This window comes from Chanos chanos, chromosome 15, assembly GCF_902362185.1.
Source record: "Chanos chanos chromosome 15, fChaCha1.1, whole genome shotgun sequence".
NCBI classification, from domain to species: Eukaryota; Metazoa; Chordata; class Actinopteri; order Gonorynchiformes; family Chanidae; genus Chanos; species Chanos chanos.
In genome coordinates, this window is record NC_044509.1 from 20120905 (window position 1) to 20142112 (window position 21208).

The 21208-nt window shown below is 40.9% G+C and overlaps 2 pseudogenes; both read left to right on the forward strand.

Moving 5' to 3' along the window:
- Positions 1 to 981: 981 nt before the first annotated feature.
- LOC115828366 (transient receptor potential cation channel subfamily M member 6-like) lies at positions 982 to 14993 on the forward strand (annotated as a pseudogene).
- Positions 14994 to 15912: 919 nt separating this feature from the next.
- LOC115828367 (serine/threonine-protein kinase Nek7 pseudogene) lies at positions 15913 to 16506 on the forward strand (annotated as a pseudogene).
- Positions 16507 to 21208: the final 4702 nt, after the last annotated feature.

Genomic DNA, 21208 nt, shown 5'->3' on the forward strand with positions numbered 1-21208 from the left:
TACAAAATTGCTACCTCTTACTTAGACAAAGCCATTAGCTGGTCAGCTATTAAGGCCGAGGATGCAGAGGCCTTACAAGCGTATTCTGTCCTTCTCAATGGATGTCTTAACACCATGAACTCTGTGGAATATTTGGAGGAACTGGATCATCCAACCAATATGAAGGCCATTCTCAGTAAACTTCCCTATAAGATGCAAGAAAGGTGGAGAGTTAAAGCTTGTGAATTACAGGATCACAACGGCACAAGAGCAAGGTTTGCAGATTTGGTGGAATTTGTGAACAACCAATCTAGAATTTTATCACATCCATTGTTTGGAAGCTTAAATCCCTCACATACAAGAAAAACCAGTCTAGTACAGTCAAACAGGCCCATTCTCTCTAAGGACAGAAGTCCCAAGAGTGGATTCAGTGGATTCGCCACTAGTGTGGCACCAATGACAAACAACATACCTGTCACTGAATGTTCTACTGAAGTTCAAAAGAAACCTATCAAGAAGTGTTTGCATTGCAGGGGAGACCATGGTCTTGATTCTTGTTCACAATTCAAAAGGAAAACCCATGAGGAAAAGCTGGAGTTTATAAGGAAAAAGGGAGTGTGTTTTGGGTGTCTAGAGACAGGTCACATGAGCAAAGTTTGCAAAAATAGACTTACCTGTCAGGCATGTTCACTCAAGCATCCCACAGCCCTACATATTACCAAAAAAGGGGTTATTACCTGGAAAGGTGAAAACACAAAAGATAAGGCAGTTACAAGTGCATTGGTGGACATGGATCAAACAGATGTATGGAGTGATACTGGGGCCGGTGAGTTAGAATGCAAACTTGCCATAGTTCCTGTAAAAGTCAAAATGAAGAAGAGTGAAAAGGTGATTTATACTTACGCTTTTATGGATCCAGGTAGTTCTGCAATGTTTTGCACAGAGTCCCTACTCAGACAATTGCAGACAACAGGAAGCAGAACAAGCATTTTGTTAAGAACCATGAACCAAGAACAAGTCATTAAAACACTTATGGTGTCAGGATTGGAGATAAGTGGCCTTGAAAGCGACGAGTACGTGGAACTCCCTGAAGTTTACTCCCAGACTGTGATTCCTGTGAAAGCAGAAAACATTCCTAGTCAGGAAGATGTGGATCAATGGCCATATCTTTGTGAAGTGAAAATTCCTGAGATAAAAGCAGAAATTGGACTGTTAATTGGAAACAATGTTCCAAATGCATTGGAACCATGGATGATTATAAACAGCCAGGGAAATGGTCCCTATGCTGTAAAAACTAGATTGGGATGGACTGTTAATGGACCCCTCAGGAAAACAAGTACTGAAAAGGCCATTATGGCAAATAGGATATCTGTTGTGAGGCTTGGGGAGTTGCTGCAGCAGCAGATGAAATATGACTTCCCAGAGCGCCAGCATGAAGAGCGCCTAGAGATGTCACAAGAGGATCGTGTGTTCATGGAAAGGGTCTCAAAGTCAATCAAGCTGGATAAGGGGCACTACAGGATTGGATTGCCTTTGAGGAATGACGAGGTTGAGTTCCCTAACAATCGTTGTCTTGCTGAACAAAGAATATTAAGCTTGAAGCGAAAGTTGTCAAAAAACACACAATTCCATAAAGAGTACAAAGCATTTATGGCAGACATTCTGAAGAAAAAATTTGCCATCCAAATAACACCTGAAGACAAGGAAGGCAAGGAGAGCAAGCGGGGAAAGGTGTGGTATATTCCTCACCATGGGGTTTACCACCCAAAAAGGCACAAGCTTAGAGTAGTATTTAACTGTGGAGCTACCTATCAAGGCATGTCACTCAATTCTCAGCTTCTACAAGGCCCAGACCTTACCAACAGTCTCACTGGTGTCCTTACAAGATTTCGCCAGAAACCCGTAGCCTTCATGGCAGATGTGGAGGCCATGTTTCATCAGGTCAAGGTACCGGATGAAGACTCGGATCTCCTGAGATTTTTGTGGTGGCCTGATGGAGAACTGGACAAGTGTATTGAGGAGTACAAGATGGTGGTACATATCTTTGGAGCTACGTCTTCTCCAAGCTGTGCTACTTTTGCTCTACAACAGTGTGCCAGGGACAACATAGGTAATTTTGACTCAAAGGTCATAAAAACTGTGCTCAGGAACTTCTACGTCGATGACTGTCTGAAGTCTATAGGATCTGACAAAGAAGCTATGAAACTTGCTAAAGACCTCACTAGTTTGTGTGCCACAGGTGGTTTTAAGCTGAACAAGTGGGTCAGCAACAGCAGGTCACTGCTTCTCTGTATCCCAGAACAAAATCGAGCGCAAGAGATGAAGGATCTGGATTTGGATCAGGACATTCTGCCCATTGAAAGAGCTCTTGGAGTCCAGTGGTCTACTGAGACCGATTCATTTGCCTTCAAGATCAGGCTTCAGGACAAACCACTTACCAGACGAGGTATCTTATCTATGGTGAGCTCTATTTATGATCCTTTGGGTATGCTGGCACCTCTTATCCTCTCTGCAAAGCAGATATTACAGGAGCTTTGTGGCTTAAAGCTTGCATGGGATGATAGAATTCCTGAACATTTGGAGAAGAGATGGTTGACCTGGTTGGCTGACTTGTCTCAAATGGAGGATTACAAGGTTAGAAGATGTTTCCTACCTGAGGATTTCGGCAACCCCATCTCTGCTCAGCTCCATCACTTCTCTGATGCGAGTGAAAGTGGCTATGGTACAGTCTCTTACTTAAGATTGCTAAATAAAGAACACAAAGTTCATTGTGCATTCATTTGTAGTGCTTTTGTGGATTGTGACGTATCCTCCACTGTGGAAAGTGGAAGTAGAAATCAGTTTTTGCTTTCATAGTTTGGCGCTTATAGCTTTTGACATGCTGACATATGGAAATTTATGAATATGTATGAATTATTTGTGTTCATATCAATTGTAAAAGTCCGTTGTAAGAGTCAAATGTTTTTGTAGGTTGGTGTAGAGATCATGACCCAGACAGATTCTATTTCTTTTCAAATTAAAGAGGAGCCATGTTCAGCTGTGAGTAAACATGCCTACACGCATAAATACATGCACACATTCATGCACACACACTGCTTTAACAAATCTTGAAACATTTTTTTTCTTTTTTAGATTGCCATTGATAGTGCAGCTGATACAACTGCTGAGGAGGGGCCAAGAGCAAGTGTGAGCAAACATGCTGCAATAAATAATTGCAATTACCATTTGGTATTTAGCAGATGCTTTTGACCAAAGCGACTTACAATAAGTGCATCAATCAGATTCCATTGTCCCATAGACAGAGATCACAATAAGGCTGTACATTAATTACCCTCTGTATTACACTCTTGGAATTCTGTGCTTCACAAAACTTTTGAATCGATTAGCCATATTTAACAGAGTGAAAATACAGTGAAAGGTTATAAAACTTTGAGTCAAATGAATTCTATTTATCCTGTTCAGGGTTACAAATTCCTTTGCGCTGAGCCTTCCTCAGGATCAGACTCAAGTGTGAGTTAAAATTGTGCACATGCACATGAAAGTTTTCTGAGGTTGTATTTGTATGCAAATGCAATTTATCTGCCATTCACCTATTAAAAAGATCTGTTTCATAAAAGAAGTTAGTGCAGCAAAACTCAAATTACCTGACATTTATTTGTTGTCATTCATGTTAATGTTAACATGTTTTTCATGACATGTTTAGTGTAGTGAATCTACTATGCGCAGCACTTCATCTTCTCCAGAGTTGCAAGTATTTGCACCACTACCGGTAAGTGAAATAGTTTTAGTACACTAACCACTGATAGAGGCACTACGCCTAGATAAGTACGTAAATTAATAAGTACTTTATTTAATAATTTCTGAATATATTCCACCTTTTATTGTTTGTTACTTACAATCACCCAAACAGGGAAAACGCAGAAAATTAACTTACACCGCTGACTTTGACCACCTGTTCAAGAATCTATTTCGCAAAGATCTGCGGGAAAAATACATCACACGACAGAGGGTAGGTTTTTTGTATGCCTTGCGTCTTGCTTATGAAATGTCCCATCCATGTTTCTTCTTTTGTAAAGTCACTCAGTGCACATGGCAGTGCTGCAACATGTATTACCTAAAACTTCTGCTAAATGTGTAATTGTAAAATGCATGTGAATTACAACATTAAACATTGTATAAAGCTCAGATATGCTTGTTTAAATTCATTTTGCCCAACTTTGCCCACAGATTAAACACGTACTGAAAAGGTCACCAGAGTTGGTTCAAGCAGCGAAGGAGCTGCACCTTACCTTTGAAAATATTCAAATGAGGCTTAGGAAACTGTGCACAAACCTCCCAGATTTCTACAAGAAGGATGCCTGGAATTGAGGTAATAGTGGAAAACAAGATTCAAGATTCTTTATTGCCATATGTAACAAGTACAATGGAATGCTTGCTCCCCACTCACTCCTGCAGTATCCCTTCTAGACATAAATTCTAACCACTGAGTAATGTAGTACAATAATAGTGATAACTAGTATTACTAGTAAGTAAGTAATAACTAGTAACAGTATAGTGAAAAGGTATAATGCTTAATAATGTCTGTAAAGTGGCCAGACGTGCAGTACAGTGATAATAAAAGCATAATAAATAGTAACAGTATAATGACACTTAGAAACTTCATATTCTATAACCGAAGCCTTCATAGATGAAGCCCTGAAATTTTGGTCTCCTAGTCATCTACCAAATGTACAAACATGAAATGTTTTCCTCCAGTTTGCTCATTTGAATGTATTGAAATTGAACCCAGAAATAGACTATTCCCTAAGCTCCCTATTGAACTGCATTAACACTGATTTCTAAAATAAAATATTAATCCCCATCCGCTCCAGCGTAATGTATTGAAAGTGAACCTGGGAAAATGATCTATGGCTGCTAATTTACAAATATTCATTAGTGGTAAAGAACACTCTGCTGTGTATTTCATGGCCATCTGAAGGCAATTAGACACAAAAGTCACTGATTTTAAGCATGGACAGCAAAACAAGACAAGGAATTACAAACGAAGAAAGTATAAATTTAATAATGACATGAATTAATCACATACATACAATCCATGCTTTAATTCAAGTTAAAAAAAAAGAGAAAGAAAAGAAAAAAAAAAGACCTGACTATTTACAAAGCAAGGAGGGGAGGGGAATATACTAAAGGCATTGTCCTTTCAAGAGGACAATGAACAATAAGATAATACAAAAACAAGAACAATAAATTTAACCATGTAAATTAAATAAATGATGAAAGAAAAGAACCAATCAACAGCATGATTCCACTGTAGTAAAAAAAAACTTCGACAGGTCATTGAAGACGATCTCAAAGACGTCCTGAAAGAAAAAGGACAAAACAAAAACATGAACAATAAATGTAACTATATACAATATACAAGTAATTATAATAACTATATACATAAATTGTACAATCACCTGTCTTCCTGGCTTTGTCTCTGGATACCGAGCCAAGACCCATGATCTTGGGTCCTGGTCCATAGAGATGTGGCTTTTTCAGCTCTGTATTCTTTTCAGTGTCTTCCTCTGGGGGCTCAGGCTAGACATTAAGACGAGCTTCCTCAAACGGTGGAGGCTGCAGGCCTGTGATATGATAGAAGACGTTTGTTGTGAAGATCTGTATCTGTTCTCTGAAAAGAGCTGGTCTGTTTCTCAGGTGGACTCGTTTGTTTGCCAGATGTGTGGGTGCTGCGATGAGGACCAGAAGCTGCTGCTGTGTGACCGATACAATGTACATTTTCTATACCTCAGTTCATGCTTTCTGACAAATATTTTCCCTAACCTCTGCATTGAACTGAATTGATACTGATTCCTAAAATAAAATGTTGTTCTCAAACCTCTCCAATGTCATGCATACTGCACAGGGAATTCACTGTCTCATCAAAGAAGTCCACAACCTGAAAGAAATAAAAGAGTAAATTGTGCTCATGATAAAATTTCCAATTGAAAAAAGGAACAAAACAAACAAATACACACATACACAAAAATATTGTGGTAAGTTTTATGAACACACAAATTGTGCTGAGGCATTGCATGATCAATTTTCCCCAATATATGATATTTTGTGCAATAAAAAAACGGATTACCAAATGAGTGAGCGTCTGAACTAACACACTTCATAGAGATCAGTATACAAAGGAATGGTTATAGCCAATTACAGTAATTATCACTAATTCTAAATGAAGAATCTGACAGGATTCCAGGATCAGATTACTGAATGGAAATGAGTTGTCTTTGCAAATTGCATACTGAGGCCCATCATGAAAAGTTGTCAACATGTCTCTGGAGCTTTTTTTGTTGTTGTTGTTGTTTTAAACTTATGGTCTGTAAACTCTTGGAGAGGTCAGAACTCAGCTGAGTGGTACCCAGGTTTGATATGTATCGCCACGTATGTATTTGAATACGCTGTTGCAGAATTTGTGATAAATATGTTAAGGCGGTAGCGTTTGCCTCTGATGGATATTAAGTGGTGCCCTCACGTGTCAAGTTTCCAAAAATGCCTGAAGTGAGGGGACCGTCAGCTGACCAGAGGTGTTAGAGTGGAGGGTTCTAGCAGGGGTACAAGGAGTTAACAGGGACACATTGTGAACAGTGAGCAGTGAATTTGGCCTCTGCATTTTACCCATTCCCTAGACACCGGTAGTGAGCTCACACAACCACTAGGTGCAGGAGCAGTGGGCAGCACACCTGCAGCCAGGGGGCAGTTGGGAGTTGAGAGCCTTGCCCAAGGGCATTTCAGCCGTGAATGTTTTTCCTGCCGGTCCTTTCGGTCACAAGCCCGCTTCTCTAACCATTAGGTCACAGGCTGCCCAAACGCACACCAAACCAGCCAGGCTTCGAACCTACAATCTTCTCGTCTGTAGTGCCACGACAGCTGTAGCACTTAGATATTTAGCAGAGCCCTCAAGTGTCAAGTTTCATAAAATGACAGTATGTACTGAGGCCAATCGTGTAGACATGTCAACATGTCTCTGCAGCTTTTCTTTTTTGAAAGAATTACAATCTGTAAACTCTTGTAAAGGTCAAAATTCAGTTGACCAGTAGCCAGGATTGATGTGTATTGCTAAACACGTATATGTTTCAACACGCCACTGCACAATTTGTGCTGAATATATTAAGGCAGCAACAGTTGCCTGTGATAGATATTTAGTGGTGCCCTCAAGTGTCAAGTGTCACAACATGACAGTATGTACTGAGGCTAATCGTGAAAAGTTGTCAACATGTTTGTGGGGATTTTTTTTTTATAAATGTTACTCTTGCAGAGGTCAATAGTTAACAGTCTTTCAAAGTAAATATTTTACTCTCTAAGTGGTGCATTGATATGCATTGGCAGCCATTCCACAAACTGCATTCCATTGTCATGGAATATGTGACCAATTGCGATCTAGGATAGGCCAGACAGGGGATTGGGTTGGCCCAGAATACACACATACACAAAAAAGGCTCTGCTGCAAATAGCACTAAAGTGCAGGTTTTATTTACCGTGCAGTTGTCCACAAACCTAAACAAAGTGTGAAAAGGTGTCTAAAAAGTGTAATATATACAGGACAAGAAAAACATTTACAAGTATGAAAAACCCCAAAATAAATCAAACAAACAAAAGCAAAACAGAACAGCAAAGAATTAATTGAACACACTACTACGTTAGATTCAAGTCTCAATTCTCAATTCTGAACTTGCACAGTCACACCCTGTCAGTTGACAACTTTCTCTCCCTCTCCCCGGAGTATGGAAGTCCTCATAGCCGTAATATGGATCTTCGTAACCTCCCCTGTAGTTGTGATAATCATAGTCGTAGTAATCATAATAGGCTTAATTGCTGTACAAATAAGCCCCTCTGCCTCCACGTCCCCTAAGTCTCGTAGGAGGAGGCATGTGTGATGGGCCACAGTAATAGTACTCATCGTGCATTTGTGTTTTTGCTGCTTGCCTCTGGGCCTCGCGTTCCTTCCTTTTCTGGTCTGGTGGCTTGGTGAAGATGATGTCGATTTGTTCACCCTCTAATTCCTTACCATTCATATCAGATCTGACTTGACTGATGTTGAAGACAGAAAGCCATGTTAAAAAAAAAATTAGATGAAAATCTCTTTGGACAAAATGCTTTAGAAAAATGACTGGATTTGTTTTGTGGGACACATTTTGTGGTTTTGGCTCAGCTTTGTTGCAGTGGCTAAAACAGAACAGAAGCCCAGTGGAACGTTTTTTTTGGACTATTTTTATATTAATTTGGAGTTCCCCTTCTCATTCGTGGTTGGGCTACAATGCCAAAGATAACTAAGAGATGAAGCTTGGCACCATCCATTTTGTGTTGTTTTTTGTGTTTTTGCTGCTCAGATGCGTAAGTTCTGCAGTATCATCTGATTGTAAATCATACGATGAACGATCTAAAACTACAGGGAAAAGCTCCCCGTTCAGGCCACCAACTCTATAACGTTCCCATATTCTTAATAGGTCCATTATAGCAACAATGGGGAAACAAAGGTCCTGTCATCTAGCAATACTTTTAGTGAGCTTGCTTTGGCAAAACATCAGTAAATCTCATAAAAAAATACTATTACACACAAGTAGAAAATAAGTAATACAACAAGTGAACATTTATGCACAAAACATGTCTGCTCATAGTCTCTGATCCTCATATCAAGTGGAAAATATTCAGTGTTCTTTTGTGTCCAATTCCAAATCCAAATCCAACAGAGATAAAGGGAAAACTTACATCCAGGAGAAAAGCACAAACAAATGGAAGATATTAAGGATCTTTCTTACCACACAGGGAAAAGTTCCTGTTCACATACGAAATCAGTTGACTTTCTTGGGTATTTCAATTTACTTTTTTCATTTCCCATATCCTTTTTATTTAATTTCCTTGGGAACTCACAGATTATTCCACTGGGCCTGTAAGCAGCAGCTACCCAGTCCCATCCTCAGCACTCTCTGCTTACCAAACATACAAAAGAAAAACCTATTGTTCTCTTTTCCTTCAAAATACCCCCCCCCCACCCAGCACCTGTCCTTCCACAGATAGTCTGGTCCCTCTCATGGTTGACAAAAGAACCACTTTTACTATTTTTTATATATCATCTCAAAATATAATTAAAACACACCGCAAACTAATGTTGATACACCATACATTCAGCAAATATTTTTACATTCATACCCACTGCTTAACACTCACAAATTCCCACTCTCATTGCATTGCTGTAAAATTGATCTTTACACATGTCAATGATTTCACTCAAATTCGTAACATGGAACATCCGTGGGGTTAGTTCGCAAGCAAAGAAAACTAAAATTATAAACCATCTGATTAAATTACAAGCAGACATATGCCTTTTACAAGAAACTCACATAACAGAATCTGAAGATCAGAAATTGAAAACTCCAGAATTTACCCAAGTATACTCATCAACTTACAACTCCAAGAAAAGAGGCGTCTCAATTTTAATAAACAAAAAAGTTCAATTAATCCATGATACCACTGTCACTGAACCTGAAGGACAATATGTTATCATCAGCGCCACCATTAACAACAACAACTACACTATTGCTAATATATATGGACCCAACACTGATGACCCTGCTTTCTTCCACACATTTTTCGACTCACTATCTAACTTATCAGATTCTACAGTCATAATTGGAGGTGACTTTAATACGGTTATTAATCCCACTTTGGACAGATCTTCTACAACAGCTAATGCCAGAAACTGGCACTCCACTGAAATATTAGAACAATACATGAATGACTTTGGTCTTGGCGATAGTTGGCGACTGAAAAACCCATCACTCAAAGAATACTCACATTTTTCCCCACCCCATCAGTCTTTCTCTCGTATTGACTTTTTCCTCACCAGTCAATCGATTATATCCGACATTGCAGATCCCAAAATTCATCCCACCATAATCAGCGATCATGCCCCTGTATCATTTAATCTAATCACCAAACAAGTCAAACAACCTATATCCAGATGGAGATTTAACACTTCCTTGCTTAAAGATCCTGACTTTAATACATTTTTCATAAAAGAGTGGGCATCCTTCATGGAAACTAATGACTCTCTGGAAATCTCATCTACCCTACTTTGGGAAACAGCAAAAGCAGTATTGAGAGGAAGAATTATATCATACTCATCATACAAGAAAAAAAAGGAACGAGAACATGAAAATATTCTTGAGCAAAAAATTAAAGCACTGACTGACACACATGCGAAAAACCCCACAGAGCGAATTCAAAGAAACTAAATCGCAGCTCAACCATATCATAAACAAAAAAAACCCAATTCCTGATACAAAGACTCAGACATGATCATTTTGAACATAATAACAAATCAGGAAAATATCTGGTAAATCAACTCAAATGAAATAAAGAAAAATAATTTATACCAGCTATAAAGAATTCCATAGGAAACTCTATGCAGTCACCCCAAGACATAAATGACGCATTCAGAGAATTCTACAACAAATTATATACACCTGACAAAGAACCCAATTTAATAGATATTAACACCTTCCTCAGTAATATAGAACTTCCCCGACTTAATAAGGAACAAGCAGATGAACTGGACACACCAATAACACCTAATGAACTCCACAAAGCAGTTAATAAGATGCCAAACAATAAAGCTCCAGGACCTGACGGCTTTCCTGCCGAATTTTATAAACATTTGTGGAATACAATCTCACCACTGTTGCACAGAATGGTACTCAATGTTAAACAAAACTCAGCAATCCCACCTCACATGAACACTGCCCTCATCTCAGTACTACTGAAACCTGAAAAAGACCCAACTCTCTGTTCCAGCTACCGCCCCCTATCGCTCATCAACCAAATATCAAAATCATCAGCAAAGCACTAGCCTACCAAATTAAAACTGTAATCCCATCATTAATCCATTCAGATCAAACTGGCTTCATTAAAGGAAGACACTCTTCAAACAACATGCGCAGATTACTTAATCTAATTAATGTATCAAAACAAAACAAATTGAAGACAATAATAGTATCATTAGACGCAGAGAAAGCTTTTGATAGAGTAAACTGGAAATTCTTACTTGCAGCACTACACAGACTTGGTTTCGGAGAGTCATTCCTCCAGTGGATAAGAATTCTGTACAGTTCACCAATGGCCACAGTTGTTACTAATGGGTTAACATCACAGAGCTTCACACTGCACAGGGGAACCAGACAAGGATGCCCACTCTCTCCATCACTTTTTGCCTTATTCATTGCACCTCTCGCTGCTGCAATACGTCAAAACAACAACATTAAACGAATCCAAAACCTCCACACTCACCACAAGATTAGCCTTCATGCAGATGATGTATTGCTTTATTTACAAGAACCATCTAACTCTCTACAAGAAGCCATCAAGGTTATTAACTCATTCTCCGAGCTCTCAGATTACACTATAAATTGGACCAAATCAATAATTCTACCTGTATGTGGTGATTATTGGAATACTGCAGCTCAAAACCCACCTCTTCCCATCCCTACTAGAAACATTAAGTATCTGGGCATGAACATCTCTACCAGACTGTCAGAGTTGTTCCACCTGAACTTCACCCCATTAATAAATACAGTAGAAGACAACTTAAACCGCTGGATAAATTTACCTCTCTCATTAATTGGCAGAATAGCAACTGTAAAAATGATCATATTACCAAAAATCAATTACCTTTTCAAAATGATTCCAACCCAGCCAACCACTAAATGGTTCAACTCATTAAACTCCATAACAAGCAAATTCTACTGGAAAAATAAAACACTGCGAATCAAACTGGCCACATTACAGAAACACGAAACTCAAGGAGGATGAGAATCGTCTGACTGAACGAATCCTTGAAACACACAGCAAGAACAGTTTTTGTTTAGATGTCGTTCTTTGTGCTGTATTACAGAGAAAGATTTAAGTCGGCATCTCTTTTGACTTTTGTCATGCTAAACACGCGTCCTGTCTCTCTATAGACCAGCAACATGTTCTACATTGTGGTTATGATGGCAATAGTGCTGCTGAGTTTTGGAGTGTCTTGTAAGTCAATTCTGTCACCCAATGAGGAGCCATCCTGGAGTCTGGCCAAAGATGTAGTCTTCCAGCCTTACTGGATGATCTTTGGAGAAGTTTATGCTGGACAGATTGACGCTTGCGCAGGCAACCAGCCTTGCCCCCCGGAGTCTTTCCTCACTCCGTTTCTGCAGGCTGTCTATTTGTTCTGTCGGTACATCATAATGGTCAACCTCCTCATTGCTTTCTTCAACAATGTGTATTTTGATATGAAGTCCATATCCAATAAGCTATGGAAGTACAACAGATACCGTTACATTATGACCTATCAGGAGAAACCATGGCTGCCCCCGCCCTTTATCCTCCTCAGTCACTTGACTCTGTGTGTAAACACGATTTGTTGGAAACACCGTGGGGCTCCTGAGCAAGAGAGAGACTCTGGCCTGAAGTTGTTTTTGGCTCCTGAGGACCTAAAGAAGCTTCATGAGTTTGAGGAGAAATGTGTGGCTGGATATTTTCAGGAGAAAAATGAAAGTCAACTCAACACTCAAATCAAACCAGATCCGCTCCACAGCTCAGAGGGCAGAGGAGATGACTGATGTGGTTGCTGAAGTGATGGAGAAGGTCCACTTCATCCAGGACAGTTTACAGACTGGATAGTAAGCTGGGTCAGTTACAGGACCTTTCTGCATTAACAGTGGACACACTCACCCTCTTTGCAGCTTCTGACAACCGGCAACAGGAGGCAGCTCTTCTGGGCAGGAGCCAGCCAATCACAGGCTTCCATTCTCAGCTTTCTCACAGCTTGAGCCTATCGGTGGGTAGAGCCGCCGGTGTAGGTGATGCTTTTCTCCAAAGGCCTACCAAAGCACTCCACCATCTCTTCTCTGTGGTCATGCTCAATGGAGACAGCAGCGTTCCTTGGAATTGCCACCAAGTGAAAACAGTGGTGTCTGTGATGGCGGGGCCAGGTGGATTGTGGGTAACCCAGATGATCATGATAAAACTGTACGGTGGATGCTCCATCGCAGAGCTTCAAGTGAAGTTGATATTGCAGATAAACGGTTTACCCATGGTTCCTTACTTCATCTTAGCGGCTAGGTGGTGTGAGGAAACCCCATCTGAATCATATTCACCATCACCTCTTGGTTCACCACTGATGCCCCGGGGCAGTGATGTGTCTGAGCTCTACCAGTCAAAACAGTCACTTCATGATGCTCATTTGCATACCAGCTGTGAAGATTCACTGGAGAATGAGGAAGAGGAAGATGAAGAGGACATGCTGAGCACCTCCAGAACCTCCAGTCACCTTTTCCTCCTTCATGAAATCCAAAAAGAGAAAGAGCCTATGATGGGTTGTGTAAACCCAGCTTTCTCCAGAGACAATGATAGTCAACTGGCAAAACCAGAACATCCACATGTTGACAGAAAACTGGCACACTTCTGCCGAAAAAGTAAACTTCAACACTGTCGCTCACTCTCTGCCAGTGTGGAAACCATGGCTATGCCAGGCACCACTCCATATTCCAGTCTGCCCAGTCCTGACAGCTCCAAACCTAATCAAGTCTCCCCAGATTGTAGTTCGCCCCCTGTCAGGACTCAGGAAGAAAGAGAATGTCAGTCCCCTGACAATGCGACGTTAGGAAAAAAGAGGCGGTTTTACAACAAGAAGATAGTGAAAATCCAAGAAGGAGATGCATACAATTATAGAGAGGTGGACAGGTGCAACCCTGTCTCAGAAACCTGTAAAAGGAGAAAGAGAAAAGCACAGGATGATCACAAAGCACAATGACCGAAAATTTCGAACGTCCATCAGTCTTACTCAATTAAATTTTGATCAAGCAGATTTGATGTGGAAAATAGCCTTTCCTTTCCAGGTAAGAATACATGAAGAGAAGTTTGAGAATGACAATGATTCCAAACTGACAGCAGCACAATGACAACATGGAATGTGACTGGTTGATCTACAGAACACCAGAAGTCCAAGTCAGTAAGTTTGGAGCAGTTGGGCGAAGTCCATCAGTCGCAGATCATCGGTGCAAAGTGGAATAGCATTAGAAGTGAGAGGTTCAGCATTTCAGTCAACTGAGGATTTACACCCACACTATTCAGCAATGGAACGGAACAACCTGATGAGGCTGGCGCACACAATACCATTCACTCCTGTCTCTTTACTGGGTGGTGAGGTGGTCACCATATACACTCTAGAGGAAACACAAGTGGAAGGGCCCCATAACTGGGCAACCAGTGAGTTGTCATGGTCACAGCACTCCCATGACGGCATTCTGGATGGAGGGCTTCGCAGGGCCAGAAGAGTGGCCTGTGCTTGGGCAGAGGGGGATATACTAAAACCTGGATCTGTCTACATCATCAAATCCTTCCGCCCAGAAGTGGTCCAGGCATGGCAAAGGGTCTTCCCTAGCAGCACCTCACTCCAGCTCTGCTTATGGGAAATCCAGCAGCAGAGGGCAGCGCAGAAACTTGCACATATTTTTAATCAGATGAAACCCAGTAATGTTCCCCACTCTCCCAGGTTTTTGGACATGTCATTGCTTCACTCCACTGACCAGTGGCTGACCATTGAAAGGAACATGACTGGAGACTTCAGAAAATACAACAGCAACACAGGAGAGGAGATATTGCCCTCTTGTGGTCTGGAAGAGACAATGTTAGCGTTCTCTCACTGGACCTATGAGTATACTTGCCATGAGATACTAGTGCTGGATCTCCAAGGGGTGGGAACGGACCTCACAGATCCATCTGTCTTTGGCGTAAATGATGAGAGCTCACCTGATGAAGTGATGTTTGGACCAGTTAACTTGGGAGATGATGCAATCCAAAGTTTTGTTCTCAAACATACCTGCAACTCCTGCTGTGAGAAACTAGGTCTATCAGATTTGAGGAGGGGCCGCACGCTAAGGAAAATGCAACACAGCTGTGAGGAGGAACAGAGCAGGATAACAACTGAGACATGATTTCTGACATCCTAAATGTACTACACCGTTTGTATGTGGGGTCTTAGGAGTACTGAAAAATGAAGCAACTCAGGGACAATGTTGGGATTTCACAGACGAGACACTAACACAGTCACTAGTCAGACTGTTTGGGGTCTGTCAGAGGTGGTGTTGCTGTTGTTGGTTCTTTTCAGGATTCCTGTTTTGTTTATAGTTGAAACGAGTTTGTCCTTGACGACCTAGACCCAGACCTGCCCGTGGACCTGCCTGTGCAGTTTTACTTGTGACAGTGAATGTATTATAAAGCTAAATTGAAGCAAACTGAAACAGTGGACTCTTGCTTCTGGTTTCAAAAAATGTCGGGCTTCATCGAAAAGAAGCGAACAGAATTTGTAACTCAAATTGCGATTGCAGTACATTGAGAGTCTTAGAGTGTTTTCCCCGCTGTTATGTTCCAGGGCTTCAAAGGAGGTTTTCAGTATTCCCCCTGTGTCACTGTTCTCCCCTGCTTCACTGAGTCCTCCCATCTCAGGTCTAAAACCACAATGCTCTGCTAACTGTACAGTATACGAAGTTGACCATGTGGGAATGGTGAGAGAGAGTCATGTAAAAATGTATAAAGTTTTTTTTTTTTTTTTTTTTTGAATATGATGAATAAATTATGACTATTCAAAAAAAAAAAAAAAAAAAAAAGGAGATGCTATTCTCTAAATGGTGCGTTGAAACGCGTTGGCAGACATTCCATAAACTGAATTCTGTTTCCTAATTGGCAGGGTCAGAACTCAGTTGACCAGGACCCAGGCTTGAGAGTGAAACTCGACCTTGGATTGACAGAGTAGTGTGGAGCCACTGCCATCGTCACCATCGCCAGCTCCTGTCCAGAGTGTGTGGAAGCAAAGCGGGCACTTCCTGGGGTTTAAGAGACTGAATTCCTGTCAGCATGGATGCCCAGCTGCAAGGACAGCAACCGATGGTTCCAGTTTATCAGCCGCAGAAACCGCTGCAGCCAGATATACACTACAATAACCTAGCCAGTTTTGTCATTGAGAAGAAGATTGGGAAAGGCCAGTTTAGCAAGGTGTACAGGGCCAGGTACTTGATAGACAACACTCCAGTAGTTTGGAAAAAGTTCCAGATATTCGACTTGATGGATGCCAAAGCACGACAAGACTGCATCAAAGAAATAGATCTCCTGAAGCAATTTAATCATCCCAACGTAGTTAAATATCACGCATCATTCATCGAAGAGAATGAACTGATTATAGTTCTGGAACTAGTGGATGCTGGAGATCTCTCACGTATGATAAAGCATTTCAAGGAACAGAGGAGACTCATCCCCGAGAAGACAGTCTTGAAGTACTTCATTCAGCTGTGCAGTGAACTGGAGCACATGTATTCCCGATGCATCATGCACAGATATATAAAACTGGCCAATGTGTTCATCACTGCGACAGGGACAGTGAAACTTGGTGACTTGGGTCTGGATCACTTCTTAAGCTCCAAAACTACCGTGGCAGGTTTGGAACTCAGTTGACCAGTGCCCAGGTTTGATGTACCACTACACACATATGTGTTTCAATATGCTGTTGCAGAATTTGTGATGAATATGTTAAGGTGGTAGCAGCTGCCTTTGATAGATATTTAGTGGTGCCCTCAAGTGTCACCATTCATAAAATGACAGTATGTAGTCAGGCTGATCATGAAGAGTAGTTACTGTCGTAATTTCACTATATACACTGACAGAGTACTGATATATAAACTGATCTGAGGTCATTGTAATTCTTTCATCAACCTAGGTGTACATTATATTTGTGTTTGTAGCGTAGGCTGTTATTGAAACGGTAAGTTTCAAATTTGTCCAGTAAAATAAATTCTTTCCGAGATATACATATAAAAATTATATATATATATATAAAGACAGAAAACTAGTACGAGTGAACCCTTGCGACATCTGCTGAGAGAAAAGAGAATCGTAGCCTTGAATGGCAGGAAACAACGTGACCAAACATGAGGCTGGCAGCGGTTTCACACAAATAGGAGCAAAATTGGTTCATGCTGAAAAATTGCTTCATGCTTTCATTACTGCTGAAAAATTGGTTCATGCTTTCATTACCTCTAGGTTAGACTATTGTAATGCCTTACTGTCTGGATGTTCTAATAGGTGTATAAATAAGCTACAGTTAGTTCAGAATGCAGCAGCCAGAGTTCTTACTAGAACCAAAAGGTATGATCACATCACTCTTATGTTATCCACACTGCACTGGCTCCCAGTCAAATCTTGTATTGATTATAAAATCTTACTATTAACCTATAGAGCACTAAATGGCCTTGCGCCACAGTACCTGAGCTATTTTCTATCACACTTTCCTTTCCTGTCACTTTCCCGTTACCATAAACATTGAACTTTCCATCACCAAACTTTTTTTTTTTTTGCCGTTACGTCATTGGCTATTCACCTTGACTGGAGTGGACCACCGTAGAATATAGGGAGGCGGTATTCCTGCTACGGGGGGGTGGGTGGCGGGGGGGGGGGGGGGTTGAATCTGCATTCTCACAGATTTTTCCCTGAAGTCGACACGGCGTTTACTGTTCGTTTACTTTTAATAGTCGGATGTTCAGTACGCGCAGATTCGTTCAATACGGCTTGGAAAACCTACTTTATACCAAACAGGGTTACGATTGTGGACTCTTAGTGGTCCGACTCCTCACTGTTCCTGCCGTCTTTTCCCCAATCTTTTCCCAGGTGACTATCCTCTGTTACACACTCTCCATCTGGTACGCTCCCTCCGTAGTAACTCCGTTTGCATGGTTGGCAACCCTTTCATTCATCACGGAGAGTCCAGTCAGGAGGGACAAATATTGCAGAGGTCGTTTCTCTTTTTTTGTTTTTTTGTTTTTTTGTTTTTTGTTGTTCCTTCTCTCAGTTATTCCGTAATGGGAAAAGAACACTCAGTTTGGCCTTATGTATATATGTAAATATTTGCGAACTAAGCTGTAAATTTATGTATTGTGTTGGGTGTTGCCATTGGGTTTTGTGTTTTTTTTTTTGGTGGTTGTTGTTGTACTATACACATTGCTTCTCTTCCACTTGACCAACATCTCTTCCACTTGACCAACATTTATTTAACACCTGTAAATATATTTAATCTCTGTACATAGGCGTTGTATGGTCTCTATATTGTTTTCATGTTGTTTTGGAAATATTGCTGGGAATTCTGTATTGTATGATGACTGCCCTGAGATTAGAGCTAGCTGTGCCAGGCCGCATGTGAATCTAGGCCCTACTAGACACCTATACAGTCTGATAGTGGTAAAAGAGGCCTCGAGTAAACTAGACTATTTTTCTTTATTTTTTACCTTCTTCTTCTTCTTCTCTCTCTCTCTCTCTCTCTCTGTGACGCTCCTATAGGGCATCTGGCGTCCAACTAAAAAGTAGCCCTTTCTTAGTCTACTGTCTTACCGCTACTTAGATCAAAAGGTGCAGGCTATTTGTTGGTACCTCGAGTTGTGACGGCTACACCAGTGATCCTGACTACTCCTGCCCTCTGGACCAATTCATCCTGGTGTTATCATCTTTCATCCCCCTGTCAGCATCGCCATACCCTTTGTTCATGCTCTAATTTACTTGCAATTGTAACTGCCCGCTGGGTCGGCACCTACTGCACACCTGTCTGGCCAAGGAGGGGTCTCCTGTCTTTGTGGTCCCTCTAAAGATTTCTCCCATTTTCCGATTTCCTTTGGGTTGAGTTTTTTCTTGCCCGACATGAAGATTAAGTTAGGGGGTGCCGTCCTGTTTTGATTTTGACTGTTGTGGCCTGTAAAGCCCTTTGAGACTGTAAACAGTGATATTGGCCTCTAAATAAACTTGAAACTTGAAAATAGCTTTAAACTAGCTTGTACCGGTGTGATTTTGAAAATTTAAAGATGCTAGGTGAAAGCATGCGCAAATCTAGGAGAAGTGCTTCTAGTAAGACGTCACAGCGGTCAAATGATGGGCGTTCGGCACTTCTAATGTTAAGGAAGGTAGTCATGAAATTTGGGGCAAATAGGTTTTTGCCCCTATCTGGCACTTTTCTCATTGTTGGACAGTATTTTTTCCTTTATGCCTTAGGTGTAGTGTCATCAATCATCGGAGGGGCACCACAGGCGGAAATTCAGCTGACTCAATCCAAGTAGTATAGTAGCGTAATTATCTTGTAGTAGGCTGGTTATATAATGCGCTGTTCATTCTGTTGTGTGTTAGCTGCACGAGGGAGAGACACAGATTAACCGAAAGCTGTGCGCGTTCTCGGGCAGAGAAGGAGAATGCCTGAGAAAGCGAGTTGCATCTTCTCCCTCCGCTCACTATTTTCCCCCATTTTTAACAGGTTTGTATTATTTTAATACATATAATACATTAACACTAGAAGCGCCGCGCCGGTTTGACCTACTTATACCTAGAAGCGCCGAGTGCCGGTCATTTGACCGCTGTGACTACCTACTAGGAGCGCCGTGCTAGTTTTACCTACTTAAAGCGCGGCTGGGCGGTCAAATGACCGCCGAGTCATTAGACAAGGACACTGTTACTGACACATAATGATCGCTAGATGGCGCTTCTTGCACGAAGCAAATAGTTTGCTTACAAGATCAACTCGCGTTCGGCCAATGTATCATTCATTTCAGTGTTAGCAGTCGATTATTATTATAATAGAACGTTTGTTGTCCAGCCCTTCCATCATTCAACATAATGTTTTGATTTTTTATTTGTGGCTACTGTGTTTTCAAAGGCATAAATTCCGGGGGAAGTCAAATTCGACTGAGAAAACCATCTGAACAAGACTAGTTCAGACAACTTTTTCATAGTATTTGTTTTTTAACATTTAATCTTCTTCCTTGGAGAATTAGTTTATTATATGGGATGTCACACACGTTGCGAGTTAGACTGCGGTTGGTCTGTAAAATGTGTAGCCCGACTGTATCAACATTCAGTTGTCGACTGACAATGATCACGTCGTTGCCCCTAGTGATTAATTTATTGTAAGGGCACGGTCCAGGTAGTGCAAAAATCAGAGACAATTGTGATTGTAAATTAACTGTTGTGGGGAGCGATTACAGATTTGAACATTCTAATTGTTGAGCGGCGTGTCGGGTGACGGAGTAAGCTATAAACTGGACTCTATACTTACTCAATAGAACAACCTATCGGAATGACAAGACAGGCAGTAATTGGTTGAGAATTACAATGCGTGTAAATCAAAACTTGTGAAAGTTTAGAGTGTGAGAGTGCTTTGGGTGGCGCTGGAGGAGTAGACTAAAGCGTTTCAGTTCCGAACTCGTCTGTCTCCGTGAAATTATCGCTTATGCCACATAATAAGCCCAGCCGAGCATATCAAGCTTTACACTTGCATTTTAATAAACTAATTATCTACCACAACTAACAGATCATTCTATGCCATGATAGAAGCAAACACTACGACTTTTCAAGGCATTCAGTGGGCTATGAGAAGCCTAACACCTAGCCTGCCAAGCAACCTACAAGTAACACCTCCCAACCCCCTCCCAATAAAGTGCCATAGTCGATTGTTAGTTTTCCGCACTAGAATGATTTGGCCAAAACTAGTTCATACCACGAGTAGCCTACCACCGTCTATCATGAGTCTCAGCTAAATCTAATTCCACACATGTAATAGAAAATGTAGGCACCGCTTGGAAATGAATAAATATGCTTAAATATGAATAAATACGCTTGTTTTTACAAAATATTTATGTCACAATGGATTTTCGTAAACAAAGCTGTGTCAGGTGTGTAGGCTTTTAGAGTAAATAACGTAGCATAAGATGGCCGAATTTTTACCATTTATTGAAACTAAATTACAGCACGAAAAAAGCCCTTCTTTTTGGTAAATCGACAGCTGTGTAGTTTATTTACAGTAAATACTTAAGAAAGAATGAAATATACATTACACACGATAGATACACGAGATAGTGTATACAGTGAAATGCACTAAGTAAATAAACAGAAAGTACTTTTCGAGCTATTTAGTATCCTGTGTGTCGGGATGCTGTAACCACTATTACACAGCCTGTCCAAGTAGGGAATGTTGTACCTCGATGTTTTGTGTTCCCAATTCAAGTGGAGAGATATTCGACCGACAGCCTAGAACAATAGCCTAGGTGTGATCCCAACCCCCTCCCAACGACCGCGTCATGAATCACTTGGTCAACCAACTCAGAAGTTCCCTTCAATGTAGACCAAA